The sequence below is a fragment of the Microcebus murinus genome, chromosome 18, assembly GCF_040939455.1.
Source record: "Microcebus murinus isolate Inina chromosome 18, M.murinus_Inina_mat1.0, whole genome shotgun sequence".
NCBI classification, from domain to species: Eukaryota; Metazoa; Chordata; class Mammalia; order Primates; family Cheirogaleidae; genus Microcebus; species Microcebus murinus.
This window is the reverse complement of record NC_134121.1, coordinates 14803332-14821488: the sequence shown is the minus strand read 5'-3', so window position 1 is coordinate 14821488 and position 18157 is coordinate 14803332. Positions and strand designations below refer to the sequence as shown.

Here is an 18157-nt window from a genome sequence, read left to right as displayed (position 1 = left end):
AGTGCCGTGGCTTCATCCTAGCTCACAGCAACCTCAAACTCCTGGGCTCAAGCAATCCTGCCTCAGCCTCCCAAGTAGCTGGGACTACAGGCATGCGCCACCATGCCCGGCTAACTTTTTCTATATATATTAGTTGGCCAATTAATTTCTATTTTTAGTAGAGACAGGGTCTCGCTCTTGCTCAGGCTGGTTTCAAACTCCTGACCTTGAGCAATCCGCCCGCCTCGGCCTCCCAGAGAGCTAGGATTACAGGCCACAGGACATTATTTATCTGTGACCCCTGGGCCTTGTCTGACTAAGCCCAACACTACCCTCATTTCCTCTAAAAGGGTTGGACAGGACCCTTTCCTAAGGCCCTTTTTTAGGGTATTATTTCCTGGTTCCTCTTGGTTGTTTAGAAATGGGTTCAATTGGCCGGGTGAGGTGGCTCACGCCTGTGAATGAATCTTCCTGGGTGTGGTTTCTCAGGTACAGCTCCTTGATTGGGACTCAGTTCTACGGCCTCTGAGGTCATTGTGGCTCTTGGCTGTACCTTCTAGGATCTTAGTTTCCTCTCCTAAGTCTCCTTCCTTTTCCATAAACAATAGCCTATGTTTGTAGGTGAATAGTTTTCTCAGACTGATTCTTGCCTATAGAAGTTTGTGGGTCCAACGTTATCTTTTTTCTTTGTACTGTTTTTGTTCCTTTCAGTTCAAGCTCATATGATTAAAAAAAATTCTCTGTGTATTATACATCTCAACTATAATCTAGTCTATTAGAGAAAATCCATATACAAATCTCTTTGTGATAAACCCTTCTCTAATTTGAACTCCCTGCCCTTAATATTCTTAAAAGCCTTGTTGTTTTAGCAGTTTTGCCAGGCATGCTCTTAAGATTCTTAGAAGGCTTTGTCTGTTTAGAGCACTACTGTAAATCTTTCTGTAGCTTTAACAAAGGATTTTACAGTTATACCTTTGGCTTAATCTTTTCCTGAAAACACCCTGGATTTGATCTCTGCCCAGAAGCCATTTCTTAATTTTAGCATTGTTAGGTTATCTGAAGTGACTTAGAATGGGAAACAGCTTTTTTTTTCTTTTGAGACAGAGTCTCACTTTGTTGCCCAGGCTAGAGTGAATGTCGAGGTGGCATCAGCCTAGCTCACAGCAACCTCAAACTCCTGGGCTCAAGCAATCCTCCTGCCTCAGCCTCCCAAGTAGCTGGGGCTACAGGCATGCGCCACCATGCCCGGCTAATTTTTTCTATATGTATTAGTTGGCCAATTAATTTCTTTCTATTTATAGTATAGACAGGGTCTCGCTCTTGCTCAGGCTGGTTTTTAACTCCTGACCTCAAGCAATCCGCCTGCCTCGGCCTCCCAGAGTGCTAGGATTACAGGCGTGAGCCACCGCGCCTGGCTGGGAAACAGCTTTATTTCTGAACTCAGAAAGTCCTGGATCATTTATATATAACATTTGTCTTTAACTTATTGCTCACCCTCTTGCATTTTATCACAGGCAGTGAGAAGTCATGTGGTACTTTCAATATTTAGCCTTGAAATTTTCTTAGATCATTGATTTTTATTAGGTTCATATCCCATTTTTCATGTTACTGCAAGGGACAAAAATTTCCACTCTTACATAATAATACTACATATATAACAAAATTTTTACTGCATACATAACTCCTTTCCTCCAGCTTCTAATAATATTTTCCTTACTTCCCTTTAAGTACTCACCACAACCACCTGAAAGTACTTTAGTCTTTCACTAACACTCTTCTTGAGGCCCTTTTGCCTTCTGCCCACCTCCTGTTCCTAAAGCCAATGCCAAATGTTTTAGATTTTTGTTTCAGCAAGTCCCACTCCTGATACAAAATATGTTCTGGTTATCTATTTCTAGTAACAAATCACTCCAAAACTCAGAAGCTTAAAGTATTGAAAATCATTTTATTATGATTTTGAATGGTTCTGGGGGTTACCTGGGCTAGGTTCTCACTTGGAATTTCTCATATGATTATAGTTAGGTTGTGAGTGCAACTGGAGTCATCTTGAAGGCTTCCTTACATAACTGGTGGTTGATACTGGCTATCAGCTGAAACACATATGGCTTTACCATGTGGTCTGGGCTTCCTCACAGCATGGTGGCTCCATTCCAAGAGAACAAAGTGGAAGGGAATGCATGGAATTTTTATGACCTAGCTTTGGAAGTCATAGGCTATCACTTCTGTTGTACTCTAATGGTTGAGGCAGTCACAAGAGTCTACTCGGGAATGAGGAGATTGAATGTAGAATGTGGCACTCAATGGGAGGAAAGTCAGTATTCCATCATAAGAAGACTGTGTGGGATGGGACGTGCTGAAACAGCCATGTTTTGAATATACGATCTATTGCAATGTCTAAGGTATAGTCTTTTGTTTGTTTGTTTGTTTTTTGAGACAGAGTCTCACTTTGTTGCCCAGGCTAGAGTGAGTGCTGCGGCATCAGCCTAGCTCACAGCAACCTCAAACGCCTGGGCTCAAGCCATCCTACTGCCTCAGCCTCCCGAGTATCTGGGACTACAGGCATGCGCCACCATGCCCAGCTAATTTTTTCTATATATATTAGGTGGCCAATTAATTTCTTTCTATTTATAATAGAGACGGGGTCTCGCTCTGGCTCAGGCTGGTTTCAAACTCTTGACCTCAAGCAATCCACCTGCCTCGGCCTCCCAGAGTGGGAGGCTCATGCTAGGATTACAGGCGTGAGCCACTGCGCCCGGCCTCTGAGGTATAGTTTTAATCACAGGTGCCATCCTTACTACAATCAAAACTGAGGGGTAGCTGTCTACCTAGCTTATTTTGACACCCAAAGCAGACCATTTTAAATACCATTAAATTAATTTTAGTAATCATGAAATGAAAAGAATAATTATAGAAATTATGGCTAGAAAATAATTGGAGACAGTGAAATTTTTCTTTTATTGAACTTTGTCTATATAATCATGCTGGTAAGTTTTCTTAAATGAAAAATAGAAAATTACAATTAAAAGTTATGGATTTATATTTTTAAAATCCCATTAATATATTTCTATGAAAAGGAAGAAATGCTTATATGTACATAAATAGTTTTTTTCACTGGTAAATATTAACTCCTGGGCTCAAGTAATCCTCTAGCTTCAACCTCCTGTATAGCTGGGACTACAGGTGTGTGCCACTATGCCTGGCTAATTTTTCTTACTTTTTGTAGAGATGGAGCCTTGGTATGTTGCCCGGGCTGGTTGAACTCCCTGCCTCAAATGATCCTTGTGCTTTGGCCTCCCAAAGTACTGGGGTTACAGATGTGAACCACCTGGCGAAAGTATCTGTTTTTAAGCCTTAATTTTTGCACATTTGTCAATGATTTTTCAGATTTTATCTTGGTGCATTCACATTCAATATACAATACAGAATTGGCCTGGTCACAGAGCACACATTGGTGGTGGCAGTGGTGTGGGCACCTAAAACCCTGTCAGAAAACCCAGCTTTTCAGCCAGAGGAACTAGAAAAATGGGGACCTTGTAGTCAAAGAGTGTGAGGATGTATCCCCATTATTATTTTCTTTCTTTTCTATCACCCCTTTGCACTGGGAGTCCCAGTCATCCAGAACTATGTGGCAGCCCCAGAGACTAACATGTGAAGAGAAACCCTTCTTTCAAGCAAGGTGACTAGAAACATAGACCCCTGGAAGTTAGAGAGGGCAGGAAAAATACCGGAGAGGAGAGGGCTGGAGAAAAGCAGCTGTTAATTCTGTGTATGAACTCACACAAGTCTGGGGTTGATCCCAGAGCTGTGCGTGCACAGAACAGACCAAAAGCAGCATAGTGAAGGGTTTGAGAACTGAAGTATGATTTAAACCATCCCTCAAGTCCCAGACATATGAGAGACGCATGTGTGGGACAGGCCCAAAGCAGCGTAGCAAAGGCTTTGAAAATGCAATGACCATTGAAACCGAGCCCACAGAAGGCAAGACAGAAGGTGGGCCAAAACTTGCAGTTTTAACCTAACCAGGTCAATCGTCTGCTAAAACAAAACAAACAAACATTGACATTCTCCAGAAAATGTTGACAGGACTCAAAGTCTCTCAACATAATATTTAAAATGTTCAGGATGCAATCCAAATTACTTGGCATAAAAAGAATTTGGAAAATGTGACCAATTCTCAAGAAAAAGGCAATCAACAGAAGCTAGCCCTGAGATGACTTAGTTATTGGGATTATTGGACAAAGACTAAAGCAGATATCATAACCATGCTCTATCAGGTAAAGGGAAGGAATGGAAAGACAGATGTTCTCAGTAGAACAATAGAAACTATAAAAAAGAGCTAAATGGAAATATTAGAATTGAAGAAAATATCTGAAATAAAAATTTCACTGAAATAGCTCAATGATGGAATTGAAATGACAGAAGAGTTAATGAACAATCAAAAATTCTCCAATCCCAAACAAGCAGCTTCAGATAGGTGTTTTAAAAATAAATGAATAAAAGAAAATTGAAAAATTATTTATTAAGATATTCAAAAAAAAAGAGAGAAATTCTCCAATCCAGTTGGGCATAGTGGCTCACACCTGTAATCTCAACACTTTGGGAGGCTGAGGGAGGAGGATCACTTGAGGCCAGGAGTTTGAAACCAGCCTGAGCAACATAGTGAGACCCTGTCTTCACACACAGACACAAAATTACCTGAGTGTGGTGGCTCGAGCCTATACTCCTAGCTACTCAGGAGGCTGAGGCAGGAGGCTTACCTGAGCCTAGGAGTTCAAGGCTGCAGTGAGGTGTGATCACACCACTGTACTCCAGCTTGGTCAACAGAGCGAGACCTCTATCTCAAAAGACACTTTTTTTCCCCAATCTGATGAGCATAAACAAAAAAAGTTTAAGAAAATGGGTGGAGCCTTAGTAATCTGTGGGACAATATTAGGAGGTCTAATGATCATGTTATTGAAGTCCCAGAAGGACAGAAGATTATTCCTGCAAAAAATATATTTGAAGAAATAATGGATGAAAATTCCCCAAATTTAGTGACAAAAATTTACAGATTCAAAAAGCCTAACAAATCCTAAACAGGATGAACTTTAATAAAACCATGCCTAGACAACAAGCAAATTATTGAAAACCAAAGATTTAAAAAACAAATCAACCCCTTGATTGATTGATTGAGACAGTGTCTCACTCTGTTGCCTGGGCTAGAGTGCCATGGCATCAGTCTAGCTCACAGCAACCTCAAACTCCTGGGCTCAAGCAATCCTCCTGCCTCAGCCTCCCGAGTAGCTGGGACTACAGGCATGCGCCACCATGCCCGGCTAATTTTTTTTTATATGTATATTTTTTTAGTTGTCCAACTAATTTCTTTTTTTTTTTTTTTTTTTTTTAGTAGAGACGGGGTCTCGCTCTTGCTCAGGCTGGTCTCGAACTCCTGAGATCGAACTATCTGCCCACCTCAGCCTCCCAGAGTGCTAGGATTACAGGCATGAGCCACCACGCCTGGCCTATTTATTTTCTTTATGGACATGGGTCTCACTACATTGCCCAGGCTGTAGTGCAGTTGCTATTTACAGGTGTGATCATAGCTTACTGTAGCCTCAAACTCCTGGGTTCAAGTGATCTTTCTGCCTCAGTCTCCCAAGTAGTTGGGATTACAGACATGTGCTAACAACCCCTCTTTAAAGTAGCCACACTGTTACAGCAGAATTGACCAAGAATAAACCAAGTGGCACGAAGAAGGTGGAGAGAAGCAGGTTTTATGGTGGTCTCAGAGGGGACTCACCACCAAATTATGAGCCCTGAACAAAGAATGTAGCAATCTTTTCTACATTTTGTTTAGGGAAGGAGTGGGGCACAGTTACAATATGGTTATCTTTAGCAGAGGAAGGGTCTTGAGCAACCTTAGTTTCTGGTATAGAGTTTCTATCTTATCATAGAAGTTGCTGCAAGCAGTTTACAAAAGCAACAGCGGCAGCTGTTTTGAGGTTATATAGGGGATTGCTTATGGGGAGGGGTTTTGTCTACTGGAATTTTCTATTTCTCTATCAAGATTACATGTAGAAGAGCAAAACAACACATTACATGTAGAACAACCATTTGAATGACAGTGGATTTCTCATTAGGAAGCAAAGAAGTCAGAAGATAGTGGAATAACATATAACAAAATATGTACATGGGCCGGGCGCGGTGGCTCACGCCTGTAATCCTAGCTCTCTGGGATGCCAAGGCGGGCCGGATTGCTCAAGGTCAGGAGTTCGAAACCAGTCTGAGCAAGAGCGAGACCCCGTCCCTACCATAAATAGAAATAAATTAATTGGTCAACTAATATATATATAGAAAAAATTAGCTGGGCATGGTGGCGCATGCCTGTAGTCCAAGCTACTCGGGAGGCTGAGGCAGAAGGATTGCTTGAGCCCAGGCGTTTGAGGTTGCTGTGAGCTAGGCTGACACCACAGCACTCACTCTAGCCTGGGCAACAAAGTGAGACTCTGTCTCAAAAAAAAAAAAAAATGTACATGATCTGTGTGCTGGAAACTATAAAATACTTCTAATGAAGGAAATCAAAGCAAACTAAATAAACAGAGATAGACTTTGTGTATGGATTGGAAGACAATATTGTTAAATATCAATTCTCCTCAATATATCTATAGATTCAATGCAATCCCAATTTTAAAAAGTAGGAAGTTTTGTCAGTATCAATAAACTGCAAAATTTATAGCAAAAGGCTAAGGAAATACAATATCTAAAGCAGTTTTGGGCCGGGTGTGGTGGCTCACGCCTATAATCCTAGCACTCTGGGAGGCCAAGGCGGGCGGATTGCTCGAGGTCAGGAGTTCGAAATCAGCCTGAGCAAGTAGAGACCCCGTCTCTTTAGTAGAGACCCTGTCTCTACTAAAAATAGAAAGAAATTAATTAGCCAACTAAAAACATATAGAAAAAATTAGCTAGGCATGGTGGTGCATGCCTGTAGTCCCAGCTACTTGGGAGGCTGAGGCAAAAGGATCACTTGAGCCCAGGAGTTTGAGGTTGCTGTGAGCTAGGCTGATGCCATGACACTCTAGCCCGGGCAACAGAGCGAGACTCTGTCTCAAAAAGAAAAAAAAAAAATAAAAAAAATAAAGTAGTTTTGGAAATGAAAAGCTAAGTTTCAAGAATCATATTGATATGGGACTTTGGGGTCTTCATCCCCAAGTCAATAGAAATTGAGGCAAGACCAGAAAGATCTATACAGGCAAGGGTTTTACTGAGACTCTTTGTTTGAACAAAAAGGGAGACAGTGCTGGTTAAGGGGGCAACCAGACTGGCTCCCCAAACAAAGGACTGGGGAACTTTTATGGGGTTGTAAAGAGGGAGGTAGGTGTCAGTTTTGAAGTCATCACAGGTAGAAGCAGGGTTCTGTTGGTGGCTGCACACTTGGCAGTCATGCTTCTTTATGCATCATGTGTATAATTAGCATGTTAAATCTTTAGCATGGATGTGATGTTTAGCATTAAGACGAGATTATAATGAGGGAAAAGTCTGGGTAAGATCAGTATGGTTCTTTTCTGGCTTGAGGCGGTTAGATCTCAATAGGTCTGGTTCCTTATCAGCTGGTGTCAGCATCTTTCTTCAGGGTCCTGGAAGACATTACTCAAGAGACAGACAAGTTGGCATCCTCCTTGTATGGGTATGGGCTGAATTCTAGCAGCTAGGAGGTCATTTCTTGTTTTTTCTTCCTACAGTTAATTAGGCTGGGACATGCTGTCCCATGTTACTACCCTTGATCAGAAGTGAGACCCAAGTCCTGTCCCTATACTGACTGTCTCATTACTACCAGATCTCAAGACTTACAAAGTTATAGTAATCAAGTCAGTGTGGTACTGGTGGAATGATAAACACATAGGTCATGGAACAAAATAGTTCAAATAGACACAATTATGGTCAATAGATTTTTGGTGGAGGAAAGATAGTCTTTTCAAGAAATGGTGCTGAAGCACTATTTGCATATGAATATCCATATGCAAAACAATGAACTTGACCCATATACCTCATATAAAATTTAACTCAGGATGCATCACATCACTCAGGATGCATACTTTATACCTAAGTATAAAATGTGAACTAATAAAACTTCTAGAAGAAAACATTGAAGAGAATATGATCTTTTTTAGGTACAGAGAAAATACAATTTATAAAAGAAAGAAATTGATGACTTGTACTTCATCATAATTAAAAATTTCTGTTAAAGACACCTTTGCAAAGAGATGAAAAGACATCTTCACTCTCTGAGATCTTGCTTATGGGGGAAATATTTTCAAATCACACTGTGAGCTCCCTGAGATCTTTTTTTTTTTTTTTTGTGACAGAGTCTCACTCTGTTGTCCCCGCATGAGTGCTGTGGCGTCAGCCTAGCTCACAGCAACCTCAAACTCTTGGGCTTAAGTGATCCTTCTGCCTCAGCCTGCCAAGTAGCTGAGACTACAGGCATGTGCCACCATGCCTGGCTAATTTTTTTAATATATTTTTAGTTGGCCAATTAATTTCTTCTATTTTTAGTAGAGATGGGGGGGAGTCTCGCTCTTGCTCAGGCTGGTTTCTAACTCCTGACCTTGAGCGATCCTCCCACCTTGGCCTCCCAGAGTGCTAGGATTACAGGCATGAGCCACTGCGCCTGGCCCCTGAGAGCTTGATTGTTGAGAATTTGCTCTCTGCTTTTGTTTGAAAGAAGCTAAATCAAATTTCCAACCTCAGGTTTGTATGACTCACATGTCAATGAAATCCACCTGTGGAAGAAATCACTGTAGTTAATGGTTCTTAATGTCTTTTTTTTGTCATTAATTTAGTTTGAAATACAGGGTGTGTTCACTACTACAGTAAAAGGAATTACTCATCCCAAATGTTGGTTAATTTGTGGTAAAGAAGCATACTTAAATTACAATATCTGATTAGATAAAGTAGTTCTTAAGAAACTTAGACAATAGCTTTAGAATGTAAATATAAGCTAGACCCGTGTGAACTTCAGCTCAGAAATCTGCAGTGGTTCCCCTAGGACCAGTAGAGGAACCCTGCTATTTTTTTTTTAATTTTTAATTTTTTATAATTTTTTTATAATTTTTTTTCTTTCTTTTTTTTTTTTTTATCTCATCTTGGTTTTATCACTGCTGAACCCTGCTATATTTTTATATTTTCTAAGGTAGCAGATGTCCTCTCCCTCTCTTCTGTGAATTCAAGAGGCCCTTCAGGTTAACTTAAAGTGTGACTTCTTCCCAGGTAAGCACCTCTATAAATCCCCATTTTGCTCTAACTGACCCTAGTTTTCCAAACTGCATTCCATAGCATCTGGTAGTTTTGTTCATCTTTGGCTCCTCCAGCTTTAATCCACATGGGCAGAAGACAGTGGTCTTTTCTCCTGCCTGTGGGAGAATGGTTATCAGAAATTTGAGGTCCAAACCCCAAGAGTCATCATCAACTACCCTTTTGAGAATTATTGGGCAATTGCAGAGTTTGAGGCATTGACAGATTGGAGTTCACATAATTTCTGACACTGGTCCCTGTAAAAATTTCACTAATATTTTGCTTCTTTTCCTCAAGCCTACATTTCAGTGGCATGTTCTGACCACAATCCTGAGCCCTCTTGTTCAGTCCCAGTTCTTAGTTCTGTACCTCCAAGAACATCTCTAGTTTCTGGTAGCAGGTGACCTTAACTAGAGGTTCCAATGCTTGCCTCATGCATCTGAGTCAGCCTCCAGGGAATCCTGTCTCAGCAGAAAGAACAGAGTGGAGGCTGATCAGTTTCAAGTGTATCATATATACTTCCTGCAAGATTCCACTGTCTTAAAATAGGATATCTGTAGAGACTGGTAAACACCAGATATTGAAGTCTTCTGCCACCAGTTATTTCATCAGGGAATTTCTTTTTTTTTTTTTTTTTTTTTTGAGACAGAGTCTCGCTTTGTTGCCCAGGCTAGAGTGAGTGCCGTGGCGTCAGCCTAGCTCACAGCAACCTCAATCTCCTGGGCTCGAGCGATCCTTCTGCCTCAGCCTCCCGAGTAGCTGGGACTACAGGCATGCGCCACCATGCCCGGCTAATTTTTTTTTTATATATATATCAGTTGGCCAATTAATTTCTTTCTATTTATAGTAGAGACGGGGTCTCGCTCTTGCTCAGGCTGGTTTTGAACTCCTGACCTTGAGCAATCCGCCCGCCTCAGCCTCCCAAGAGCTAGGATTACAGGCGTGAGCCACCGCGCCCGGCCCATCAGGGAATTTCTTAGGCTTATTGCCTCTATTGAGTTCACAAAGAACACAGAGCTTATTTATTGCTTATTGGATGCCAAAACATTTAATTTGAGATTGTGCATTTATTTATTCCTTGAAGGCTATTGGACTGATTTAAAGGTAGTTACATAACTTCTCTTTGTATTTGAAGTAGATTTCTTAGGACCATAGAGATTTGTGTAGCATTAGCATCAATATCCTGGCATCAATTATCCAAGATTTGGCAGTAGTTGGGCTCAGGATTGACATGTAGCTGGCTACACCTCCTTAGTTCAAACTATCCTGATGGGACCTCAAAATGTAGCATAATGGTCCATGAGAGACAACACTGTCCCTGGCATTCTAGAGAAATTTCTTTACCCACCCCTAAATTTTCGTGGCCTGGAGAAATCTGAAGAGTTCACCTCCATATCTGTGGAAGCCTTCTGACTGATGGCCTTAGTCTATCTCTTGGCTCCACTCCCAGATCCCAACATAATGTCTCTGGATGACCCTTGTTTAAACTTAGATGTAAAATTTAGTTACTTCACTCAAAATCACATCACATCAAGCATTTCATAGCTTTCTATGGAAGTTTCAGAGGTTTACTTGGGGAACCACATTATGCAACACAGAGCATTCTGCAATATCTTTGCCCTCCCATATCCTGCTTCCTTTCATCTATGCCTGTTAGGAGCAATACTTCTTCTTCTTCTTTTTTTTTTTTTTTTGAGACAGAGTCTCACTTTGTTGCCCAGGCTAGAGTGAATGCTGTGGTGTCAGCCTAGCTCACAGCAACCTCAAACTCCTGGGCTCAAGCAATCCTCCTGCCTCAGCCTCCCGAGTAGCTGGGACTACAGGCATGTGCCACCATGCCCGGCAATTTTTTGTATATATATTTTTAGTTGGCCAATTAATTTCTTTCTATTTTTAGTAGAGATGGGGGTCTTGCTCTTGCTCAGGCTGGTCTCGAACTCCTGACCTTGAGCTATCCGGCCGCCTAGGCCTTCCACAGTGCTAGAATTACAGGCAAGGAGCAATACTTCTAATCCATTAAATGACATGTCTGGACCCCACTTTGACAGAATAATACCAGTAAAGTACAGTATTAACATATGTGTTTTTACAGTCCTGGTACTTCCGTGATTTCAGCTGGGCCTTCTGCACTTGAGCCTCACTTTAGGACTTCTAAGTTTCGAAAGCCCAAACGTTAGAAATCACAGAGGGGATCAGCATCCAGGGTCCTCTCTGTATCCAATTAAAAACCACCATCTGTTGTCAGTGCCCAGGAGCCACATGGGGACAAAGGAGGGCACACATAAGTGACCAGTGGACATCACCTGCATAGAAAGCTTTGTTGACTGTCTCTGTCCTGAAACCCTGGTCAGCGCATCTGAATTACCTCAGGTGGTGACCCTTCTTTTAACATCAACATTTTTGCTTTGCTGATTTGATCAGTTGTTTAATGGTACTTCCATAACTTTGTGACGTCTTCTATCTTTTTCAAGACTTGAAATTTCACTCTGCAGCCAGTAGCTGGGCAAGGTTGGTAGCTGGTATTAATAAAGGAGTGATATCTGAATGAGGGCTAATTCTGTAAGTGGTCAGTTTATCATGAATATTTCTTGGCTTTACATAAGCTTGTGAGATTAAGGATTCAGGAAATAAGCATGTAGACCATATTAGTTATCCATTGCTGCATTACCATTACCTCAAAATTCAGTGGCTTAAAACCACACACATTTGTTATCTTACAGTTTTGTAAGTTGGTTTGCGTTCAGGTCTCTTGTGAGGTTTTAGCCAAGATGTTGGCTGGGGCTGCAGTCAGCTGAAGGCTTGATGGGGGCTGGAAGGTCTGCTTCCAAGATGGTTCACTCACATGGCCGTTGGCCGGAGGCCTCAGTTTCTCACCAGCTTGTGGCAGGAGGACTCAGTTCTTTGCCATGTGGACCCCTCTAGAGTTTTTTAAGTGATCTCATGAAATGGCAGTTGATTTCTCCCAGAGAAAGTAGTCCAAGAGACAGGGGGAGTGAGGGAGTGGGGTGGGGAGAGGGAGGACCCCAGTGTCTCTTGGGACCTAGCTTTGGAAGTCACACGCCATCACAGTGCAGCATGTTGTATTGGTTATGCAGACCAACTCAGAGGCTATGCAAAAGTGTGCTTTCTGGAATCACTGGGGGACATTTTAAAGACTGGCTACCACCAGTGTGTCCTCAGGCCGCCAGCAATTCATGTTCATTCCCCATGCAAAATATACTCCCCCCTTTTAAGGCACCCCAAAATCTAATCCCATTATAGCATCAGCTCAAAGTCCAGAATTTCATCATTTAAATCAGTTCTAAGTATGGATGAGATTTCTCAAGTGTATTTCCTTAACAATTCCTTTCCTTCTGAAGCCTTGTAAACTAAAGATAAAGTCATCTGTTCCCCAGCTCCAGCATACAATGGAAGAATAGGCATAGGATAACCACTATAGATATTCCTATTCAAAAAGGGGGGAAGTGGCCCGGGTTTGACCTCTCAAGGTCACAACTGCATCATAATCTCACCTCACTGAGTCTACTTACAAGTTACTATGAATGACTTTTGGGTGTCTTCCTAACTCTGCAGCCCCATCATTTATTTATTTGTATGTTCTTTTTCTGCCTGCTTTATGTCCAATACACTTCTAATCTGTAAGAAAATTATTGGGTCCGTGCCATTTCTATATATCTTTTTATTTAAATTTTTAAATTGTTTTTGGCCGGGTGCGGTGGCTCACACTTGTAATCCTAGCACTCTGGGAGGCCAAGGTGGGTGGATTGCTCGAGGTCAGGAGTTCGAAACCAGCCTGAGCAAGAGTGAGACCCCATCTCTACTATAAATAGAAAGAAATTAATTGGCCAACTAATATGTATAGAAAAAAAAATCAGCCGGGCATGGTGGCGCATGCCTGTAGTCCAGTACTTGGGAGGCTGAGGCAATAGGATCGCTTGAGCCCAGGAGTTTGAGGTTGCTGTGAACTAGGCTGACGCCACGGCACTCACTCTAGCCTGGGCAACAAAGCGAGACACTGTCTCAAAAAATTAAATAAATAAATTTTTAATTTTTTTTTATTTCAGCATAGTATGGGGGTACAAATGTTTAGGTTACTAAGTGAAGTATCACAAGAATGGAAAAACAAGCACCACATCTACTCACCATCAAATCGGTATTAACTGGTCAAGACTTATGTGCCTCTAACAATTCATTTGCCAGGAAAAAGAAGAAAAGAAATTTAAAGATGATAGAAAATAATTAAAAAAAAAAAAAGACGCATGTACCATTTCTATAGATGATGAATTTTATCCACTACATTTTGACTCTTCTGAATTTCATTTATGAAAGAAAACTTGAACGTGAGTTTTGGGGCTTCCCACATAACCGCACTTGATTATGGTTAATGCTTTTATAATAGCATTGATAGCCTTGTATTCTATTCAAGATTACATTTTTGAGATGACAAAGATAGCTCATGCTTCTTTAAAAATTTTTTAAAATTCCAAAGTATACAAAAAAAGAAAGTCTCTTCCTTACCATCTCCCCACTCACTAGAGATAATCATTACTAATACTTTGGTGTACACTCTTTCAAGTATGCTTTTTGCTGAAGGATGCTCATTGTTGTATGCTCATTGCTGATAGAGTTTTTAATGTTTGATGATATTTTTGTCCATGGAGAGAACACTGCACAAACATTCCTATTTTATTTAATGATTAATTTACTAAATATATATCTATAAACAGCTTTGAAACATGTTTTCATTAATATTTAAACATTGATTGCAAGCTCCATTAAATTTCCTCCAACAACTTAAACTGCAATTACAAATTTAATATGATGATACTTTCAAATAATTTACACTTTAATTAAACAGTACACAAAATAAAAACAAATACAATAATTACAAGACTTACTATAATTATCCTTAAATCTATTTTAAAACACCAACACCACGGATTTAATTTATTACTCCATTGGTTGCTTTTGTTCGAGAGAGAGTCTCACTCTGTTGCCCGGGCTAGAGTGCCATGGCGTCAGCCTAGCTCACAGCAACCTCAAACTCCTGGGCTCAGGTGATCCTCCTGCCTCAGCCTCTTGAGTAGCTTGGACTACAGGCATGCGCCACCGTGCCTGGGTAATTATTTTTTCTATATATTTTTAGTTGGCCAATTAATTTCTTTCTATTTTTAGTAGAGACAGGTTCTCGCTCTTGCTCAGGCTGGTTTCAAACTCCTGACCTTGAGGGATCCTCCCGCCTCAGCCTCCCAGAGTGGTAGAATTACAGGCATGAGCCACCGCGCCCGGCCACTTCATTGGTTTTTTTGTTGCTTTTGTTTTTCTCGAGGAATAAGACACTTTCTTAAGATTGCTAAAATATTTCTTTTCATGTTTTCTTGCGTTACTAAAATCTTATCAGACCCCTTCTTGCCTGTGAAAGAATATTGTTTAATATCCTCAATCCTCATAATGGTCAATCCACCACAGCTGTAGAATCAGGCTTCTCCAGCAGATGGAGTCCTGGTTGGAACGCCAAAGTTTGTTGTTTCTCCCAAGGAGCTATCTTTTTCAGTAAAACTTCTCCTCCTACCTCGATATGCCTTTTACTGTGTCATTAAAGGACATATCGAGCTTTTTTTTTTTTTCTTTTTTTTTGAGACAGAGTCTCGCTTGTTGCCCAGGCTAGAGTGAGTGCCATGGCGTCAGCCTAGCTCACAGCAACCTCAAACTCCTGGGTTCAAGCAATCCTTCTGCCTCAGCCTCCCGAGTAGCTGGGACTACAGGCATGCACCACCATGCCCGGCTCATTTTATATATATATATATATATATATATATATATATATATATATATATACATATATATATATATATTAGTTGGCCCATTAATTTCTTTCTATTTATAGTAGAGACGGGTCTTGCTCTTGCTCAGGCTGGTTTCGAACTCCTGACCTCGAGCAATCCGCCCGCCTCGGCCTCCCAGAGTGCTAGGATTACAGGCTTGAGCCACCGCGCCCGGCCATATCGAGCTTTTTGACACAAGCTTTTCGTTTCTGCAACCATTTTCCCATGAAATGACATACTCCTTCCTTTTCACTTGGCCAGAGTTACAGAATTCTTTGTTCTGCTGTGACGAGATATTGACTTGCTTTGTTAGTATTATTAAAAACATATGCATGCATTGTCAGTGTCTTCTTATGATTAAGGGCCCATCTGGTGACTCATGGCCTGGAGAAAGGATTGTGTTTGCACATGGCACTCCTCATTAGGACATGTGGCTAATTCAGCATTCAAGGACGATCCCCTTTCTGTTGGTCATGGTGTGTAAGCACCAGTGCTGGTTAGATGTTTGGACCTCCCTTCCACCTGGTTCTACCTTCCTTCTACCTACCACATGTGCTGATTGGTCCTTCCCGTTCTTGGAACAGTTAACATTTTTTTCTGAGACTATTTGGCTCGCACACAGTTCCTCATTTTTATCTTTTTCTATTTGCCAATGGAAATAATCATTATAAACAGATGTATACTTAGAAGAAACAAACATGCTCATATGTAGTAACATTCCTTTTCTTATGAACATCTATAAAAACATCAAAAGTCCTAATATAGTCACTCTTTATTGTATTCTAATGCCTTTGTATAACAGTTAACAGCAACTTTTCTCTTTTGAATATTATTGTGAATTCAGGCCTTTCCCAAACTAATTGTATTAATAGCAGACACTCTTGGGTGCCTACTTCTCAATCCATTATTTCATCTTTCTTGCTTATTGGTGGGGCCCAAAGTATGTTTGGGTGTCCATCTTTGCTCATATAACTCAGGGCTAAATTGTGACTAGGCTAAGATAATCATGGAGATTCTATTTCTCTTGCCTGCTTGAAAGTTTCTGAGTTGGCACTCAGTTTTGGCCAGAAAGAGATAAGGAGAAACTGCTGGATGGTTTCTGGGAAAGCTTTCCCTGCTCTTAAAAGGGGAGGCACAGGCTGGGCGAAGTGGCTCATGCCTATAAATCCTAGCACTCTGGGAGGCCAAGGCGGGCGGATCGCTCAAGGTTAGGAGTTTAAAACCAGCCTGAGCAAGAGCAAGACCCCATCTCTACTAAAAATAGAAAGAAATTAATTGGCCAACTAAAAATATATAGAAAAAAATTAGCTGGGCATGGTGGCACATGCCTGTAGTCCCAGCTACTCGGGAGGCTGAGGCAGAAGGATTGCTTGAGCCCAGGAGTTTGAGATTGCTGTGAGCTAGGCTGACGCCATGGCACTCTAGCCCATGCAACAGAGTGAGATTCTGTCTAAAAAAAAAAAACAAAGTGGGGAGGCACAGAAAGAAATGGCCGTTCTTTTCCCACTGGAAGTTGTCATATCTGTATGGCCTGACTGGAGCAGTAGCAGCCATTTTGCTACCACTGTGGAAGTAGCTAAGGGGGAAACACATTGAAGAACCAACTCATGAAGGACAGCAAAGTGGAAAGATGGGGGAAAAAAACCCATTGACACCCCACTCCCACCTAAAAAAACCCTTAGTTCCTTGATGATGTCATTGAGCCACTGACCTAAACAACCCTAGGGCCAATCTACCCCATGGGCTAGTTATTTTCTGAGATAATAATTTTTCCTTATTGTTTGAGCCATTTTTGATTGATTTTTTGGTTACTTGCAACAGAAGGCATTCTAATTGACACCTTTACCTATTTCAATCAATCCAATTTATGATTGCATTTTGCTATTTTAAATGTCACAACATAGCCAGTGGGAGTTCCTCTAATTAGACATTTTGCTCTTTCAGTGCTGCTTTCTTGAGAGCACCCTTACTTTTTTAGCAACAACTGTATGTTTAGCCAACAACTGTATGGCTTATGGAGTGTTTTACCTGCCCCTAAACATGGAATCGGCTACCCTCTAAGAGTCCAGGTTTCTTTTAGTAGAGAATAATATTATAGACCAAAAGCTGGGCTCTAAGGGGTAGATGCAGATAAAAAGGACCATTGTTCTATTGGGCCCCTCTTAGTAGTGATAGAGCTAAATAAAAGGGGGGGGGCTAATTTTCCTAATATATAAATAGTTCCTACAAATCAATAAGAAAAAGGCCAAAACTCAGTAGAAAAATGGAACAGCCAGTTCACAGAAAAAGAAATACAAATTGCTCCTACAACATGAAAAGATGCTCAAATTTACTCATAATAAGAGAAATGCAAATTAAAATTAAAACTAGCATATTGTTTGTTACCTATCAGATTGGCCAAAGTAAATGTGGTTAATAACACACCATTGACAAGAGTAAAGAAGAACAAGCATTTTCAAATATAGTCCACTGGTGGAGTGTAAACTGATACAGCTTTCTATGGAGAGCAATTTAGCAATTTCTGCCAAAATTACGTGTTTTGGGCCCAGAAATTCCATTTGTAGGATTTTGTTCTATGGATATACTTATATATGAAAAATGATGTATACACCAGGGTCATTTCTTTTAGCAATGTTTTCTTTTTTTATTTTCTTTTTTGTTTTTTTGAGACAGAGTCTCACTCTATTGCCCAGGCTAGAGGGAGTGCCGTGGCATCAGCCTAGCTCACATCAACCTCAAACTCCTGGGCTCAAGCGATCCTCCTGCCTCAGCCTCCCGGGTAGCTGGGACTACAGGCATGTGCCACCATGCCTGGCTAATTTTTTTTTACTATATATATTAGTTGGCCAATTAATTTCTTTCTATTTATTGTAGAGAGTCTCGCTCTTGCTCAGGCTGGTTTCAAACTCCTGACCTCGAGCAATCCGCCTGCCTCGGCCTCCCAGAGTGCTAGGATTATAGGCGTGAGCCACCGCTCGGCAGCAATGTTTTCATACTTACAAAAGACTGCTAACAATGTAAGCATCTGCTTATAAGAAACTCATAGACTGTATTATGCTACAGCCAAACAACAGTGTCCTTAA

General features: G+C 41.0%; 1 long non-coding RNA gene across 1 annotated transcript in view; it reads left to right on the top strand.

Annotated features, from left to right (window-relative positions):
* The window catches only part of LOC142861857 (uncharacterized), a 31893-nt gene that overhangs the window by 12780 nt on the left and 956 nt on the right, over positions 1-18157 (top strand). Inside the window, exon 2 of the long non-coding RNA XR_012912964.1 lies at positions 9149-9225. This is a non-coding gene — a long non-coding RNA (uncharacterized LOC142861857). The remainder of the gene's footprint in view (positions 1-9148; positions 9226-18157) is intronic.